At 38.7% G+C, this 20,431-nt stretch overlaps 1 protein-coding gene across 1 annotated transcript in view; it reads left to right on the forward strand.

Moving 5' to 3' along the window:
• CPED1 (cadherin like and PC-esterase domain containing 1) overlaps window positions 1-20,431 on the forward strand; it is a 262,691-nt gene that overhangs the window by 156,420 nt on the left and 85,840 nt on the right. The gene's annotated exons all lie outside the window — the stretch shown is intronic.

Raw genomic sequence — 20,431 nt, forward strand, 5'->3', positions numbered from 1 at the left:
GGGGGGATAAAGCCTCTGCCTTTCGGCTCAGGTCATGATCCCGGGTCCTGGGATCGAGCCCCGCATCGGGCTCTCTGCTCAGCAGGGAGCCTGCTTCCCCCTTTCTCTTTGCCTGCCTCTACTTGTGATCTCTGTGTCTCAAACAAATAAATAAATAAATAATATTTAAAAGGAACCCTCTGTCAGCCAAACGAATAAATAAAAATTTTATGATCAGATTCAACTCCTAGGCCATCACTTCGTTTATTCTGATATCATCCAGTTCACTCATATTATAAATGATAAATGTAGTCAGTGTGGGAGGTGGGAGGAGAGGGTTACACTAGTTAGAACAATTTTATATTACTAGTGTTAAAAACCCAACCTGAGGGACAACTGGGTGGCTCAGTTGGTTAAGCGACTGCCTTCAGCTCTGGTCATGATCCTGGAGTCCGTGGATTGAGTCCCACATTGGGTTCCCGGCTCTGTGGAGAGTCTGCTTCTCCCTCTGACCCTCTCCTGTCTCATGTTCTCTCTCTCTCTCTCTCTCTCTCTCAAATTAAAAAAAAAAAAATCTTTAAAAACCTAACTTGATCTTGATTTTAAAATAAAGGGGATTTGCTAGCTAATCTAACTGAAAAGTTGAGTTTTTGTTTTGTTTTGTTTTTTACTTTAGTTGCAGTTGGATTCAGTACTTAATTGTTGTTCCTTGTTTCCTCTCCATTTTGCTGCTGTGCCTTCTAATTGCTGCTGCTTCTCCCTCAGACTCCATCTCCTTGAGCCTTTGGGCAGTGTGAATCCTCTGTTACGTCTACACATGGCTATGGCCATACTAGACTTTTTATCCTCAGATTACATCCCTAGAACTTCTTGAAAAATCTGCACAAATGTCATGATCTCTGATCAGGTTTCATGCCCAGCTATTTACTATTAATTGACTTAAGCCAGTGGTATCTATCTCTAGACTGGTAAGAGGTCAGTCTTCCACAGCTCACAGCTAAGTATGGACAAGAATCAATTACTGAAAGAAACTGGGAATACTCCTTCAAGAGAGATGGGTGCTGGGAAGCAAAGAACAGCTTCCATATAAGGTCCATCTTCTTCTGTGGATACTTCTTCCAGGTTCTAGGACTTTAAACCTGAGATGGCTATGAAATGCCTACCTTCTCATGGACTCCATCCACTTCTCTAACTGCATATGAACCACATTTACTTAAATAATTCTCTCTCACATTCAACATCTTTAATCTCAAACTCATTATTTCTTGTATCCTCTTGACTTTTCCCAACCTTCCATCAATTAGTCAAGGTCTTTGGGTGCAAGAAATAGAAATCAGTTCCAGCTAACCTGAGAAGGAAATAAACGTATTTAAAACATACATGGTAGATGACGTGGATGGAACTAGAGGGTATCATGCTTAGTGAAATAAGTCAGTTGGAGAAAGACAACTATCATATGATCTCCCTGATATGAGGAAGTGGAGATGCAACATGGGGGACTTGGGGGGTAGGAAAAAAATAAATCAAACAAGATAGGATCGGGAGGGAGACAAACCATAATCTCACAAAACAAACTGAGGGTTGTTGGGGGGAGGGGAATAGGGAGAAGGTGGTGATGTTATGGACATTGGGGAAGGTATGTGCTATGGTGCGTGCTGGGAAGTGTACAAACCTGGCGATTCATAGACCTGTACCCCTGGGGATAAAAATACATTATATATTTATAAAAATATAAATAAATAAATAAATAATTTTAAAAAGAATATATAGGGTAACTTACAGAATTGAGCTATTGAGGGAAGACTAAAGAACCAGAAAATAGACAGGAATCAAAGGAAGTGGAAGAAGCCACAGACAGTGCCACACCATGAGAACCATCTGGTCTGGATGCCACTCCTGGCACTGTCCCTCCCGCTGCCACTGGACACACTCTCTTTTCCAGATCCACCCCCCCCTTCCAGATCCTACAGGCTCCTGCTTCTGCCATTGCTTCATTCCAACAAATGAATTCAACACTGTCACCTCTTATTCATATCATTTGCTCCAAAATCAAATTCTTGAGGTGGGACATGCCATTGGCCAAGTTCAGATCCCATGTCCTGTCCAATTTATCAAACAGATGGAACAGGAGTATCTGGCTTTCCTAGTAGAGGAACTCTCCTAAAAGAGAAAAGATTGAGTAACAGGTGGTGAAAGAAATGACAAGTGTCTCCAGTTCTGGTATTTTGTTGAACCTCCCAACAGGAAGACAGCTATCGGTTCTATGTAAGTAAGTGTGTTCTCAAACCGATAGCTCTCCAAAGACAGAATAAAAAAGGCCCTCTCCAGAGGCAACACATAAAGTATCCAAAGCATAGATTAGTTGACCACTTGGTGCCAAAATGAAAGAAGGAACTCAGGCATCACGAGCTTGGGTGGACCCAACAACTTTCAAAAACCTCACTTACTCATCCGTCTAAAGAAATGAAAAGGATTAGAAGAATATCCCACTCCCTGTTCCTGCCAGATGCTATGCTCTTACTTTCACTGTCAGAGTGTGTGTAAATACCGAGGAGCAAAACTTCAGGATGTTACAAGTCTGCTCCGAAGGGCATAAAATTCTGTGAGTCCTCCCTTTTCCAGATGACACGGAGCCTGCCCCACGGCTGGCTACTCGGCCCAAGGCTTGGAGGGGCGGTGGGCCAAAGCACATTTGAAGGATTAGACCCACAACTTGCTGTACAATTCCTGTCCAGTCCACTACACTTCTTGAGTTCACTGCCATCTAGATCATGGTGTCTTCAAGGGTCACTGACTGCATGGGCTCATCGTAGGAGCTGATGATACCCTCCCCCATTTTCACCGGGGCTCACCGCCCTTGCTAGCATCAGTCCCCTTCGTGCTCCTTTCTTTCCTCTCTTGTCACTACTTTTCCTTATACTAGTGATTCTCAAACTTGAGTGTGTGGCACAATGTCCTGGAGGGCTTGTCAAAGCCTGGCTTGTTGGCCCCAGCCCATTTCTGACTCAGTAGGACTGAGGTAGGGCCCAAGACTGTGCATGTCTAACAGGTTTCCTGGTGATGCTGATCCCCGGTGTCTGGTCCAGGAACTGTACTTTGAGAACCATAGCTTTTTACCATCCCTGAGCATATGACCTTTGTTTCTCATGCAGAAAGCACCTACTTTTAGGATTCTGTAGCTCAGGTGCATGCGCTTTTCAATGCAGTTCTGTGCCCACTTATTTGCATGCTAGGAATGCCTATTTCTTTACCTCTCAAAAAACTCTCTTGCTGTGTGTGAAAACGCAAATTTCTAGGTAATGTCACCAGTGAGATAGTTTTCCAGGGAACAAAATAAATCCCTTCTATGGTGCATCCTCTAACTTGACTTTCAATCATATATTGATCACTCTGTATTCTTTATGACACAAATGTGTGGTTTTTTTCTTTTTCTTAATATTTTCTTAACTTTCCTGTAAGTGATTCTGAACAACAAAGATTATTTTGTGTATTTTTTTTAATTCTCCAATACCATTAAAGGCATTTATGCTTTACACATGTAACATATTATATCAGATTATTTCAATAATTATCTCAATAACATAAATTATTTTTTAAAGATTTTATTTATTTATTTGGCAGAGAGGCAGGCAGGGGGGTGGGGGGAGCAGGCTCCCTGCTGAGCAGAGAGCCTGATGTGGGGCTCGATCCCAGGACCCTGAGATCATGACCTGAGCCAAAGGCAGAGGCTTAACCCACTGAGCCACCCAGCATCCCTCGATAACATAAATTCTTATGTTTTTAAGTTTTATTTGCCCTTGTTAAACATAAATGAAACCTATGAAAACAAAAAGGAACAAAACAAAACAAAAAGGAAAACTTCACCAAATACCAGATCAGAGACATCGTAGAAGGTAGTATATTCTGAATAAAAAAACTTTAAGAATCCAACAAGTGCTTTTTTTCTTAGTTTGTTTGTTGTATTCCTTTTGGTAGGAGCAATTCTAAAAGCAAAAGTACCCGCCTTTTTGTCAGATTTAAAAATTTTGAAACTTCTAAATTGTTCAGTGATGAAAATAAAGGCTGTACTCATTAGTGGACCAGATTCATGTTTGGTGACACATCACTGTATGAATATATTCAAATAATCTTTATCCCACTCCTCCTACTATTCAGTCACAAAAGGGCGATGATATGTTTAGCAATCATTTGACCAATCTGTACGTCATTAGAAAGTCCTTTTCTAGGAAATTCATCCCCTCTGCACTCCAGTTTCCTTCTCATTCTCTTTCCCTCTCTCCTTCTCTATCATTCTCTCCTGAATCTCTAGAGACCTCCCCACAGAGTTCACAACACATCTACTGGCGACTTCTGTGCTCTGTATGATTAATGGCTACGAAGATGAAAGTTTCCAAGTTATTTTTTCTTTCTTGTTCTCCTTTTATAGTATTTGGATTGGGAGGAAATAAATTTTTTGCTGTTCAGAAAAAGTCTTAAAATATTTTAAGATTGGAATTTATAAAGTCCAACATTTATTTTTTTTTATTCTGGCTTTCACTAAAGTCATTTGTATTTCATTTGTAAAATGTCTACATGGTTTCTTCAGAATCAAACCAAAATATGATTTCATGTATTTGTGGCTTTTACAAACTCCATGCTGTACAGTCATCCAAGTTTTTAGAAACACTGTCACATATGTAGCTATTTTCACAAATCAACATCCTTCTTTTAAATCAGTTAAGTAAATCTGATTTTTTCACTTTGGAATGCTAATTGAGTGATCACAATCTACCTACTACCTTTGCCAATAGGTCCTCTTTGAGTGAACAGTATTTTTTTTGAACTACTAGACATTCCACCAAAAGACCACATTTTTCACAGTTATTCAATGATACACAGGAATTACATGTGGCATCAGAAGATCTGGGTTTTTGTGCTGGGTCTATCACCTGTTACCTCAGGGACATTGAGATGCCACTTAACTTCTCAGAAAACTGCTATGATCTGTAAAATGGAGATAATAGCACTCATCCCAACCTATTTCCCTGGGTTATTAAGAATAAAATGACAGGGACACCTGGGAGGCTTAGTTGGTTAAGCATCTGCCTTCAGCTCAGTCATGATCCCAGAGTCCTGGGATCCAGCCTCACATCAGGCTCCCTCTCGCACTCCCCCTGCTTGTTCTCTCTCTCTCTCTGTGAAATAAATAAATTAATAAATAAAATATTTTGGGGGCACCTGGGTGGCTCAGTGGGTTAAGCCGCTGCCTTCGGTTCAGGTCATGATCCCAGGGTCCTGGGATCAAGCCCCAAATCGGGCTCCCTGCTCAGCCGGAAGTCGGCTTCCTTGTCTCTCTCTCTGCCTGCCTCTCTGCCTGCTTGTGCTCTCTCTCTATCAAATAAATAAATAAAATCTTTAAAATAAATAAATAAATAAAATATTTTTTTAAAAAAAAGAATAAAATGATGATGGATAGAAAAGCCTTTTATAAATTAGAAGTTATTATTGAAATGAAAGAGATTATATCATATTCATTTATATATTAGGTATATTGATTAATTTTAAATGATTCCATTTACTCTTTTGCGGGGGTTTCATTTAAACATTACATTCTAATATCATACTCTACCAGAAGAAAAGCTGGTGCTTTCTTGGATAATAAATTGAAATCTGTAACCAAATTGGACAAGCCTGCATTGTAAAACAGCTCATAACGGTTTTCTCTCTGCCAGTTCCAAGGAGATGTTTATCTTTGAATTTTAAGAGGTGAAGTTATTTTGGTTCCTTTTATCATTAGAGTAATTCCATGTTTCTTCTTCCTTGTAAAGTTGAGAATCACGTAGTAAAAATATATATATACAATAAGCTATGACATTTTCCCAAGTGTTACAAGAAATAAATGTAGAAAAAGGCCCTTTAATGTAAAAATTCCCAAGTGTTAACAGATCGTGAAAATCGGCAACAACTGTTGTCCTCAGATCATGATCTACAAGTAGAGGGCAGATAATTCCACAGAGATGAAAAGAGAGCGTCTGGTGTTTAAGGTGTGGCCACATTTGACTTTCATGTCCTTTGGGGACACGGCACACTTTGTGGAAGAAGAAAGTTCAGGCAGCTGCCTTTGCTAATCAGTCAATATGGCCCAGCCCCGAGGGAGGAAGGCAGAGGCAGCTACACTCCTGAGGCCCACCAATCTTGCTGATTAACAGCAAATATGCTGGTAAAATCACCCTCTAAGTCTGTCTAGCCCATCAGGCCTAGAAATGTAATTTAGATGATTATCTCCGTGCCCATTAAACCTTGTGACCTGTTGCAGTTCGTTTGAAGTCTGCCTGCTTACACTTGCTAATAGGAAAAAAGAAGGATTAGCTCAGAGGTCATGAAATCAGAGTGCAGCCAGGATGATGATGGCAAAAGAGCATAAGAAACTTTCCTCTGCCCCTGTAGGAAAGAGGAAGAACCTTAAAAATGAGGGGCTGTCAACAGAATTCATTTCTTTATGGAAAAAGGAATCCTTTGGAATGTAACCAAGAGCGAATCCTTCACCACCACCACCCCTGTTAGTTTCTGCCTGTTTGTTTAATTTACAGGCATCATATTCTAGCAAGGTGGGATATCAGGATTAAGATCATGGGATTGTTGAAAAGGATCATGGCTCAGAGTTTGTTTGGGAAGCTTAATGCAGGTAATAATAGTTCTGCATCTATAGTTATGTGAGGCAGACCGCTTTCACAGATCTGGGATCTGTTATAGACGTCAAACAATCTGGGGACACCTGGGTGGCTCAGTGGGTAAAGCTTCTGTCTTTGGCTCAGGTCATGATCTTAGGGTCCTGGGATCCAGCCCTGCATTGGACTCTCCGCTCAGCAGGGAGCCTGCTTCCTCCTCTCTCTCTGCCTGCCTACTTGTGATCTCCGTCTCTCTCTCTCTCTCTCTCTGTCAAGTAAATAAAATCTTAAAAAAAAAAAAATAGAGAAAGAAACAGAACAGAAAAAAAAAAACAAGAAGTTAAACAATTTGGTGTGAAAGAACCTACTAGAACCCATTAGTTTTAGTTCATCTCATCTGAGCCTATTGCTTTTAAATTTGTAAGAGTTAAGCTCCGTTCCTAAGGTCCTTGCTCAATGCAGCTTCTCTGTGTATGCAGAGTACATCATTACTGGCATACTTTTTAGACACCATAATAGCATAAGTATTTATTACTGGTCAGAGTTTTTAATATGTGGAGAGAGTTGCTTGAAAAGCTGTCCATCAGCTGACCTCTTTACCAGTTGGATGTTTAAACTTTCACTTTATGAAAATCTGAAATGAATTCTTAAAATTCACAGTTCTGAAAACATTAGTGAGAAGACTATTTCAAGAGTAGTCCTCCCCAACCAAAGGATCAAAGTTCTGGATTCTCTTAACACATTTAAAACATGACTTTAATTGCCAAAACGAGTCCCTACATAATTTTTTGGAAACAAGACTATTTGTAAAGCTAGACCTTTTAATATGAGATTCTCTACAAATTTTTTGTGGTCATAAGAAACAGGAAAATCAAGTTCAAGTTTGAAAGCTTAACTAGGTCTTTTTATTTTCTAAATTCATGATGCCTGATAATAATTGAAATTAATATAAAATACAATGTCAGTGTTCTGTGCATATACTTGCAAAGTGTTCTAGTGAAATTTAAATTACAGGGTTTTTTTTTAAATGTGAAATGCATGGGGCTCCTGGGTGGCTCAGTGGGTTAAAGTCTCTGCTTTTGGCTCAGGTCATGATCTCAGGGTCCTGGGATTGAGCCCCACATTGGCCTATCTGCTCAGCAGGGAGCCTGCTTTCCCCTCTCTCTCTGCCTGCCTCTCTGCCTACTTGTGATTTGTCTGTCAAATAAATAAATAAAATCTTAAATAAAAAATAAAATAAAATAAAATGTGAAATGCAATTGATACAGAAGTCAAAATACATGTATGATTGAAAATGAATAGAAGTTTCACCATTAGATAGATTTCAGGTCATCATATTTTATAAAACTGTCAAATAAATTAATAAGCTGCCTATAGCTCTCATAGGGAGTTAAAATTAGCTTTAGTCATATTCCTAAGAAGGTGTTAAAATGGTTGTAAAATTAAAATAAATTTATAAGGTTCTATAAGGAAGGTAGTTAGATACAATTAACTTTAAGAAAAAAGAACCTTATTATTTATACTTTTGAAGGTTTTGGTCTTGCTTATTTTCCTTTTTAAAATGTATTTTTGTTCTTAAATACAGTTTTCTATTTTACATTAAGATCAGGATAGCACTGGGGCACCCGGGTGGCTCAGTTGGTCAAACGTTTGCCTTTGGCTCAGGTCATGGTCCCAGGACTCTGGGATGAAGCCAGCATCAGGCTCTCTGCTTAATGGGGAGCCTGCCTCTCCCTCTCAGCCCCACTCTCCCCCATGGTCTCTCAAATAAGTAAATAAAAATCTTAAAAAAAAAAAAAGTATAGCATTGAATTTGATCGAGTTTTTTTCAGAAGTTAGAGATAATCCAAGCTTCTTTGTTTTCGTAAAACTTGGATAAATGTTTGATCAAAATATAATTTTCCAAAAAATATATGATTATCATTTTTTAATGAGCTACCAGAATTTAAACATCAAAAGAATCACATAAAAATCTGAATTTTCATTCCTGGCAATCCCAGGTCTGTCTTCCAGATGACAACTATTACCATCACCTGATTAACTCTCCCTAGAGTAATAATCTGGACCATTTTATACTCTCCATTTTTTTTTACCATATGTGTGAGCATTGCAGGTGAGCCTCGGACCCAGGGCAGTTCTCAGGAAGGGGCCTGGATTTTGGAATTAATAAATCAGGTTGATGGAGGGATTGATTTCTTTCCAGTCATTTGTTTCCATGTTTCCAAATCAAATAATCATTTATCCCATTATTCTCATCTCCCTGTGATGACTGCTCATGCAAAACTCGGTAAGCACAGGGGTTCTTATCTGTTGTGTCGCTCCTGAAGCCTGTGCCTGTGTAGGTGCTTAATAAACATTTGTTGGTTGAACGAAAGTAGCTCTTCCGATAAAAGAGGTTAGCTATTGGCTATTGGCCACATGGGAAAAAAAGTCATTTCATGGAATTCTTCACTTAAACAAGAATATCAAATATAAAGTGGTCCCTGAGAAAATTAGTGACTGAATCTTCTAAATTCATCATTCTTGTATCCCAGTGCTTGAAAGAATGCCTGACACATGATGGACATCCAATAAGTACTTGTTGAATAAATGAATGAATGATCTCATCCATCTGTGGTGAATATGTCCAGAGAAGAAGAGTGACAGCCAAAGTGATGCTTTTCATTCTGTGTTCAGGATAATAGTGCTGAGATGTGATTTCTCTTGGGCATTGGTAAATGGATTCCGAGTTAATATACATGATAGATTCAATTTTTTTAACAACATTAAAGGACTTGTGTTTGAAATTTCTTTCTTTTCCCCATTAGAGACGGTTCCACTAAAACAAATGATTTTTATCAATGCCTGTGGGAGATATCATTTTCTCCATTCACCCCCACCATAACCTATACTTTCTGATTTTATAGTGACCATACCTTAGTGACAAAGTGTATTTACACGCATATCTCCTCAGTCATATTTCTCCCTTGTCTTGATTATCCCTGCTACCCTGCTTACAGTGGTGCAAGGTTGATGTCCAGCAAATGTTTGTTGAATGAGTGTATGAGTGATGCAGAATAAGTCCATATAAGAAATACACATAGTTTTCATAATGATTAACTTAATGTATCAAAGTTGATGAGATACCCTATATTGAAGAGCATGAGACACATTATCAGAGAATCTACATTCTTGGGTGCCTGGGTGGCTCAGTGGGTTAAGCCTCTGCCTTTGGCTCAGGTCATGATCTCAGGGTCCTGGGATTGAGCCCTGCATTGGGCTCTCTCCTCAGCGGGGAGCCTGCTTCCCCCCACCCCTTTGCCTGCCTCTCTGCTTACTTATGATCTCTCTCTGTCAAATAAATAAATAAAATCTTTAGGAAAAAAAAAGAAAATCTACATTCTTGATATTCCTCTGTGACTTTAAGCAGGTAGCTGTACCTCTCTGAGCCCTGGTTTTATCATTTATGCAGAGTAAGTAACTTTCATAGGCCTCTTCACCATAGGTCACATTCTGCTTGGGAAAAAAAGTCTCTTGTGCTTCTTTATATAAATTTACATTTTTTTGATTCATTATCAATGTATACTTACTACCTCAACAATTACAATTAAATAAACTTTACAGCAATATATATAAAATGCTTAAAACAGGATCCCAAAAAAGTAATAATGACTCAATAAAGATTAACAATTATTTTTGTTATTATTATTATTATAGTGTATTAGGTACAGTGTGGATTAAAATGGCCCAATCCCCTGTCCTCATGGCGCTCAGAGTCAACTGGGGAAAACTAATTTTCAATCAATATCCAAATACTAAATTAATTATAATTGTCATAAGTACTATGACGGGGATATACAAAGTATAATGAAAAAATGGGTTTGTTTCCTTTGTTAAAATTCAAGAGACGAGATCTTTATGCCTTTCAACTTACTATTGCCTACCAAGGTGGATTTTCATCATTGTTAAATGATTTTATAAAGTGTTGGTTAAAGACTTTATAATATACTGAGTAGATGTTAATCTCCCTCTACCACTTAAATTTAGAAGAACTCCTGTACCAAAGAATTAAAATTACTCAAACTTAAGTGACTGTTTATTTTTTTCAATACATTTTTACATATTTGCCAATGGACTGAGTTTGTTTTAACTGATAATAGAAATAATATTTTAGGTTATCAAATGAAAAAATGTCTAAATTTAGAGAAACTCATAAATTTAATTTGTGATCACTTGTGTATTCATTAGCTAGCAAATTTTTCTTTTCTTTTCTTTTTTTTTTTTAGATTTTATTTATGTATTTGACAGAGAAAGAGATCACTAATAGGCAGAGAGGCAGGCAGAGAGAAGGGGGAAGCAGGCTCCCTGATGAGTAGAGAGCCCGATGTGGGGCTCAATCCCAGGACCCCGGGATCATGACCCAAGCCAAAGGCAGAGGCTTTAACACACTGAGCTACCCAGGCGCCCTGCTAGTAAATTTTTCTTATGAAAAATTGCTGTATCTTTATTAGCAACATGCCATATTCCAAATTCTGCTGTTATTCAATGACTGTAGACTTTACTGGAAGCAAGAATTTTGAAAATACATACTGTCATTATATCCATCCATACTATCTCTTGACCCTACTTTCAAAGTAATGTTTTCTACAACTAACACATGGTATTTAATATATTATACTGTAACATCTTTGGACTTTGTAAATGTCACTCAATATAATAAAACAATGTTCTGAAATTATCTGAAAACCTGAATATTTTATTTTCCAAATTTTCCTGATATCCCATAAATATATCTTGTGTATTTTTACCGCAATGGATGGAATAGTGTTTCTTAACTGTTTTTAAGTCTCTCATTGCCTAAGAATTGGGATATCTCTACTTACCATTTCTAAATTAAAATGCATTCATTACATAATCAATGGATATTTGTTATTAAGTTGAATTCTAATGGTCAATAATACATTTCCTACTATCATTATGACCTTAAAATTTAAAATCAGAAAGCCATGGTATGAGCCTTTTTTTCTCTTAAAAATCTATTTATTTATACCCTTCTGTGAAAAAGAAGGCTTTGAGTTGGCTTGCAGTGAAAGCTATATAAAAATAGTAGCAAAATAGAGCTGGAGAGAGGGAAAGGTTAAACAATTTGTGAAAGTTGAAAAGCTAGTAATTCGCAGACCACATCCCTACGTAAGCCCCGGTCCTCTGTGACTGCGGAGAATGATTATGTCTGCCACAGAGAGGGCTGTGCCAGATGGGTAGAAATCAGTGTCTTATGAACTGAATGTTTGGAGATATATATTTGCAGATTTACAAATAACTATAAGTCTAGTGCTTAATTCACAGTACTAGGCAAGTATTAAGAACTTAGAATATTTTTCTTTTATCTCACAGTTCTATCAATTCTGCCCAAACTGAAATATTCTTAATGTTTTTTCTCTTAATTTTTTTTCTCTATTGCAAGTTGGACCTGTACTAGAGATTTTTTTTCTTCTTTTGTTTTAATATAGTTAATAAATCTCCTATGAAACAAAGATTATAGAAAGCTACTTTCTGATAAAATGGTATAGTTATATGGTGTTAAAAATATCTTAACAAATATGATATATACCCTTTCAGAATTTTGATTTATGTGCCTGTCTGTTTAAAATAGAAGGAAGACCTGTCATAAAAGGATACATAGATAGATGGCTTAGTCTAAACACCTGAATAGTTTAGAGTTTTGTACTGTGTTTTGGTTTGGTCAAAGTCAGGTCCCAAACAGAATATAATCTGTGATAACCTGGAGTAAATGCACTTAACCCATTACTCAGTGTATTGACAGATCCCGCTGGCTCTATCAAGCTAAGAAGAATCATCTAGATTTATTATTAAAGGATTTACAAGTCTCTAGTAATTAATAATTTTAAATTTTATACAAATGAAAATGGGTCTAGATTAAATATATATATATATAGAGAGACACACACACTGTCCTGTGATTATCATCTTTCTTTACATGTGTACTTATTTTTTTTTAAGATTTTATTTATTTATTTGACAGACAGAGATCACAAGTAGGCAGAGAGGCAGGCAGAGAGAGAGGAAGGGAAGCAGGCTCCCTGCCAAGCAGAGAGCCCGATGTGGGGCTTGATCCCAGGACCCTGAGATTGTGACCTGAGCCAAAGGCAGAGGCTTTAACCCACTGAGCCACCCAGGTGCCTCCATATTTTGAATCTCCAACTTGAAACCAATGTCTGTGAGGCAGAGATCACATTTTTTGTGTAGGGGTGGGAGGAGCTGGAAGGAGCTTTATATCTCCCCTTATCATTTAGCTCAATGACATGCAGTTATTCAGAGGGGCTTGTAACAACTCATAAAATAATAGAGTTTTACAGCTGATACTCATTTAATGATCACAACATCCCTCTGTGATAGTATTATAGATATTAATATAATATTAATATTATAAGTATTACTTTAATATTATATTATATTAATATTTATTGCTGTTATATTAGTATATAATAATTAATTGTATCATATATAATGATTAATTATATTAATTACTATAAAATTGTGTGATATTAATATGGACATTATTGCTAACACCCCTTTTTTTTATCGTTATAAAAACTAAGGCAAAGGGCTGTTAAGTATCTTGCTGAGATTACATGGGATAGGGGATTCAAATGCAGTTTGGTTCCAAAGTCTTATATTCTCAACTATTCTTCCCTTTCTGCCTCAGTTAAAAGCCATCAAGGTTATTCCTGCGATGAGGTTTTTGTTTCTTAGATTCAAATATGAATATTTCAAGAAAATGGCAAAATTAAAGATGAATTCTCTCTAAAAGGCAGGCCTCCTTTTTAAGGTAAACATACGTGAAGTGTAACGGCTATCGTATTTTGGAACTTGTCTGCCTGACGTGGCTGTTTACCCAGCGTAGGCAGAGTGAAAGAGGCAGGCTGAGGCCAACTCCCCAGTGAGCCAACAGACTGAGCCGGAGCCTGGGAAGCAGATCTTGATAACAAGAGGTTTGTCAGCCAGACCCTGCACGATGGTTTCTCTGTGTTCCTAGAAACAGTGGCTGCAGGCTTACACAGAGCAAGAGGACCTGAGGTGAGGGGCCTCCTGTGCAGAGCAACCTGGAACGAATGACATTTGGTGATTGAGGACAAGCAGTTGAAACACTTAAAGGACCTACCCACAGATATAGAGTTAAAGCAATAACAGGAAGTTTTCACTAAAAAAACGTCTTAATGCTAAAAACAAAAGCCTACTGGATAACGTGGAAAGAGAAGGGAATTTCTATAAATATTTCATGGACTTACAACCTTCCTAGAAGCCACCATCTTTCCCATGGTTGTCTTCCTTCCTTTCTTTCTTTCCTTCTCTCCTTCTTTCTTTATTTCTTATTTTTAAAATTCGTTTCCCAGGGAATCCATAGCTTTTGTAATATTACATTTGTAATATTACCCAGAAAAGCATCATTTGGAATTATTACATTTAGTTTTGGTTTGCTCATCACTAAAAGCATAAACCAGTTGGATGGAGTTCAGAGCAAAGCAAGGGAAACTGTTAAGAGAATGGAAAGACTGATTTATTTGCCATGATTAAAGGAACCAAATATGTCCAAAAGGAGAGGCAAGGGGCATGACAACTACTCAGAAATATCCGAAAGATGCAAGGGCTCCCGGAAGGAGACCCATTTTTTTTTTAATCTGAAGAACAGCAAGTGTGCTTTGTCAAAGGGATTTGGTTTAGGAAGAAAAATGGCTGCTTTGTTCATGGATGGGGACAGCAGAAGGTATGACTCTGATGTGACTCACCTTCTCCACAGATATTCTTCCATTTTGGAAAGACAAGGATGAGCTGAAGTAAAATGCAGGTCACCTGTATTATTTTCATCCTGGGAATTTCTGAAATCTTTGGAAAGGAAGCATCTGTGATTACAGGGAACAGGAGTGCTCCAGAGAATAGAACGGCGGATGGCTTTAATCTGTCTTGTGCTCATCTCCATCTACTTCAACTTACTGGCCAGGAAGGGAGAGGATCCTGGCAACAAGGTGCTTCCTTAGGCTTAGCAAGGAAGGGTGGCGACTTACATTTTTCTGTTTGGGTTGGCTTGTTTGTTTTCATGGAAAGTGCCACTGGGATTTTGGACCAAATTATGTTCCAGCTACCTTCCCGTTAGTAGAATGACTTCCTAGTGGGAGAGGTATGGGCTCCTCTCTTGACTCCGTCGCTTGCTCTTTAAAATGGGAACAATGAAGTCTTGCCTTCCTGACAGGAGTACGGGCTGTGCGTCCTGTTGCCCTGCTCACCGAAGGTGCCGAGTTGACATCCGTTCTCTCTCCTTGGCACCACCCCATTCTCTCTTCATCCTCGCAACCCCCACAGAAACTAAATCTGCACAAATTCCTGGCATTGCCTGTTTTAAATATTTTTCTAGAGAAGCAGAAAAGTTGATTTTATCTGAAAACCCTCAATTCACCAAAAAAAAAAAAAAAAAACCTCCAAAAAAGCTCTAAAACCTGGTATAAGCCAAACAAAATATAAATATAGACACATGATTTATTCCATAGAGGGTTCTGGAAATGCTGAGGTTGAAGTTTAAGGTGACCTAATGTCTTTATAAATATTATACATTTTAAAAAAAATTTTAGAAAATTAAAACAGGCATCAAATGCTAATGAACAAAGTTTAAACAGAAGTGTGGCGGGCAGTCCCTTCCAAGGAGCAGCCAGTGGGTGGTGTTCCCCCCCCCCGCAGCTCAGCAATCGCCCATCGTGGCATCGTGTATGGCAGAACTTAAAGACCCTCGGCAAACCTGTCCTCCACGATGGGGGGCTTGCAAGGATGAAGAGAGAATGGGGTAGTGCCAAGGAGAGAGAACGGACGTCAACTCGGCACCTTCTGTGAGCAGGGCAACTGGGTGCCGGGAAGTGTCCCTGGGAAGAGGTCCTTGAAGATCCTGTCTGTCCCCAGAGCCACAAAGAGGTTGGAACTGGTAGCAGAGACAATCTCTCCCTCCCTTTTCCGAAGGCAGCCAGTGAGGAGAGGGCAAGTTGAGCTAGCAACTTGTAAAAGCAGGGGAAATGACGGCAGGGAGTACGCATGGGAGAGCCTCCTGAAGGACTCAGAGAGAGCCTCCGTGACATCCCCGCCCATGTCTTATGGCCCCATTACTGAATGCAGATGCATCCAGATGTTTCCTATTCTTGGGCTTGTACCTATTACACTAACACGTATGTGTATTTTTTTTGGTTATGCTGGAGAGTACTACTTTCGTGCCGAAACGTCAGGGCAGAGAGGGTGTGGGGGACTGTTTGGTCAGAAAGACCCATTTGAAGTATATTTGAAGATGACTGTTAAAAATTTAAAAATGTGGTACCTGGGTAGCTCAGTTGATTAAGTAGCCAACTGTTGATCTCAGCTAGATCTTGATCTCAAGGTCGTGAGTTCAAGCCCATGGTCAGGCTCCAGGCCCAGGATTGCCTACTTAAAACACAAAAACAAAACAAAACAAAACAAAACAACTGCAAAACAAGAAGTTGTGCAGATAAGTGGGCTGGACTGTGGAAAATACTGTGGCCTGAACTATTGTTGAAGTGATGCACGGGGCTGTACGAGGAAGGTGGGGGTTCGTTGCACAGGGAGTGAAGGAGCCGAGCAGTGAAATGTGGTAGAAGGACCTGAGTTTAGAAGACAGAGGGTGGGGGGCACCCAGGCACCCGGGTGGTTCAGTGGGTTAAATCCTCTGCCTTCAGCTCAGGTCATGGTCCCAGGATCCTGGGATCGAGCCCCACGTCCGGCTCTCTGCTCAGCGGGGAGCTTGCTTCCTCCTCTCTCTCTCTCTGCCTGCCTCAAATAAATAAATAAAATCTTTTAAAAAAAATAAAAAAAATTTAAAAAAAAGAAGAGGACGGATGGTGGCCAGTTAACATGCAGTTAATCCATTGGGAAGGACGATGAGCTGAGTTTTTGGAGCATATGAGGTCGTTCCCTGGACGAGCTGAGGTAAAGACACAGGTGGCCCCTGAACAGACACTGAAAGGCGCTGGACAAGAGGAGGGTTGGAGATGTGGGTGTCGTTGGTGTGAAAGTGAACATCTGTGAAGCCAGTTAAAGTATTTGGGGGAAAGAGTAGCGCCAAGATGTCCAAGGAGAGAAGAACTAAGGGAGAGCTCTCCACTTAGAGGGTAAAAAATGCAATAGAAAAGCAAGGTCAGAGATCTGAGAGGTGAACCAAGGCCCAGAAAATCAAGTGGGAGAGGTATTTCAGAAAAGGAGCCATCCGTGGAACCGAAGGCTGCGGAAAAGCCGAGGGGAGTGGGACCCTGAGCCGCGGCCGGCTGGCCTAGTCGGCAAGGAGGTTGGCGAACTTAGAATGAACTGTTTCCCTGGAACGGTGAGGGCAGAAGCCAGGTTGCTGAAGGTAAGAAAGGGGTGATGAGGGGAAATTAACAGCCCTGGAGATAAATACTCTTTGTAAGAAGTTTGGCAGTGAATGAGGTAGAGAATGACGGAGGAAGGTCAGGCAGAGCATGTCCGAAAGTATCCAGCTTCATGTAGCCCTTTATGTTTTAATGTATATGTGCAATAAATCTGAAGGATGGGGAGGATTATTATCTGAAGAGGATTTTATGTCCCACATCTTACTGAAGTCCTATCACCATAGTATCGGAATGGAATGTTTCTGGTACGTTCTTCCCACCAGCACCAGGAGAAAGCTCGGTTCATGAGTCTATAGCTTTATGTCTTTAATTATGGAACTCACTTTATTTGCATCATATCCTTTTTTGATTTTCTATTGTCTGTATGAAGTGAAGTGTGTTCAGATGCTTAAAATTTGAGACTGATCGTAGCTCGACAGCAATGGCTCTTAAACTCAACATAGCAGTTTACAGTTAATTTCTTAACTACTGTGTATTAAAGGTGACCGTTTAGCGCTGGCCCAAGGGAGGAAGGGATAAGTGCATTTTAGTTGTATTAATAAGAAGTCCAATTAATTGCATTCTTTGATAGTTTATGGTTTCTTTAGTCGATGCTTAATGTTTTAAATGATTCACGGCATTTGTGAAGGGAAAAAAAGAAGCTGACAAAGATCGTGCTATGAAATATATGGGAATGAGATATATGGGAATCATGATATATATGGGATATATGGGAATCAGAAACATCGCATTAAGAGCATAGAACTGATTTGTAGTTATGTTTTTCTGTTTCTTTTCTTGTGTGTGTGTGTGTGTGTGTGTGTGTTTCTGTTTCTTGTATGAGTCTGTCAAAGTTCCCATCACTTTCCTATTCTCTCAGTGAATGAGTTCCTTGTATTTCCAGAATTCTGGAGTAGTATCAGATGTGACCTACATGAGGTCTAGCTTTCTTCCTGACAGATTCTCAACAGTCAGGGTCCCACTGCACTTAGGGCAATTGCAAGAGATGTGTGTGATGATTTTTGAACTGACTCATCACGTCTTCATAGAAGTGGTTATCACACTGCCGGACGAACAACTGATGGTCTATTTTCACGTTTTCCCAGCTGATGGCCTGTTTCACCTTTTGTTTGTTTGTTTGTTTTAAAACAATATATGCATAGTTTCCCCAGATTTTTAGAAGTATAATTCTCTGGGAAAGTATCAACACTAAAATGGAAATAGAGGGGAAAAAAATAATAAAATGGGAATAAACTTTCAAGGGGTGGGCAAATCTGATTTCCTTTTAAGAATTCTGAGGCTCTTAATTTGGTTTTCTCCATTATTCATGCACAAAGTGATACTATGTTTCTTTTCAGTCAGAATATATCTCTTTTGTTTGATTTTCTTTTAAAAACACTAGATTCTATATTTTTATCACTTTAATTGGTAGCTTAACTCACCATTCAACTAATTTTAATGTTTTAAAGACATAATAAAAGTTAGACTTCAGAGAAGCCAAAAATGACAAAATAAGTAGTCTTTCAGAGGAGGATAGGAATTTTTATTTTTATTTTTATTTTAGGACTTTGAAGCCAATAGTAATATGCTCAAAAAATTATTTTAATACAGAGGCACCTGGGTGGCTCAGTCAGTTAAGCATCTGACTTGATTGGAGCTCATGTCATGATCTCAGGGTAGGGAGATCAAGACCCTTGTCGGGCTCTGCACTTAGGGCAGAGTCTCCTGGAGTTTCTCTCTCTCCCTCTGTTTTGCCCCTCCCCCAACTCATGTGCACTTCCTCGCCCTCTCTCTTTCTAAAATAAATTTTAAAGAATTATTTAAATACAACTACATAGAGTTTATGACAAAAATCTAGAATCCCATGGTATATTTTCTGTACACTCTTATTCTCCAAGTGTTTCCTGTCTTATTGTCACTTCCCCCACCAGTGAATCACACCTTGATACACACTTGCTGTTTTCATATGAGTGGTTATCACACTGTAGGAGAGAAAACCGTTTTCAGCTAATGCCTATTTTTCATTTTTTAAAAAAGATGAATCACTTCTCTAGCTTGCTTGACACAAAGGTATATTCTTTAGGTATCCCTGAGGGTTTAGGAGTGTTTCACCCATCAGCTATGAGGAAAAGGATATTCCATGCAAAGGGAGCAGAATGAGAACCAAAACATGAAAACTGAAGTTCCCAGTTGTTCAAATATCAAAATATTTATGTATTGCTTAGTCAAGATCCATGATCTCCAGGCCCCAGCAATGACTAAAGTGTACTGGAATCTGTACATTTCCTTGGGTGGAAATCAAAATATTAATTTGAAATACATTTCTCACAAAATATTGCTATGATTAATACATAAATACATTATTGATTTTGAATGAAATCATAGCATTTAAAAAATTTTTATATTCTATATCAGAAAGATGTCATAAAAAGTTCTATCCAGTTCCATTGATAACCAAGAAGTATTTGTCAGTTCTTAACTAAAATGTCAGCTGGGATAAAATGTCAACTTAAAAGTTTGCATATATTATTGCCTGCATGATGGATTTGTAATATTTTGATGAACTTTAGTAAGTTTGTTATTCTGAAAATGTAAGGAAGGTTCTATAATTAGGTCCATTTTGCATATTGGGAAAACAAAGCACAGAGTGGTTGAGTCACTTTCCAAAGATCACACAGCTAGTTCATGACCGGTCTAGAATTTGATTGTCATACTCTAAAAAACTCTAACTAAAAGAATATTGTATGCATATTGAGTATGTTTCAGTCTTATAACTCTTAGTTTAGTTCTGAGTTAAGTATTTCTGGACAAAACTGATACATGGAGATTCAAAGGCTATCTCCATTCCAAAATAAACATGGGAAAGTATTTCGGGCTCATTTATGTTTAGCTACCTCAGCTGTGTCACACATGTGTACTTCTCTCGTAAAAACATTCTGCACTGGACAGCCAACATATTAAAATATTTCTGTTCTTTTAGACAATAAGAAATAATAAAAACCACTATAAAAGCTACAGTGGAATCAGACCTGTCAGCCCACACTAAACACTTAAAGGAGAGCCTTTTATTTTTAGTTTTAATGGTGTTACATTTCCTGAAATAAAGATTCATCTAAAGTTCATGCAGATAATACCAGAAGAGTTAGATAGACTGTGTTAAAGTATTTACCCCTTCATTCAAAGCAGATCGACCCTTATGAAAATGAAAGAAATCCACTTAATGAAGACAGTAACCGGTAACATCTTCCTCCCTCCCTCACCCCCTCCCCCTTACCCCCTTTTCCTTCCGTCCTTCCCTCGTCCTTCCCTCCCATCTACCTTCCTCTTCTTTCATTCTTTGTCTTGTGGTTATTGAGCATCATTATGTTTCTAAGCCTGAGACTTCTCTTCTGATTCACCAGATGTTCCGTG

Source organism: Neovison vison, chromosome 4 (assembly GCF_020171115.1).
Source record: "Neovison vison isolate M4711 chromosome 4, ASM_NN_V1, whole genome shotgun sequence".
Lineage (NCBI taxonomy): Eukaryota > Metazoa > Chordata > Mammalia > Carnivora > Mustelidae > Neogale > Neogale vison.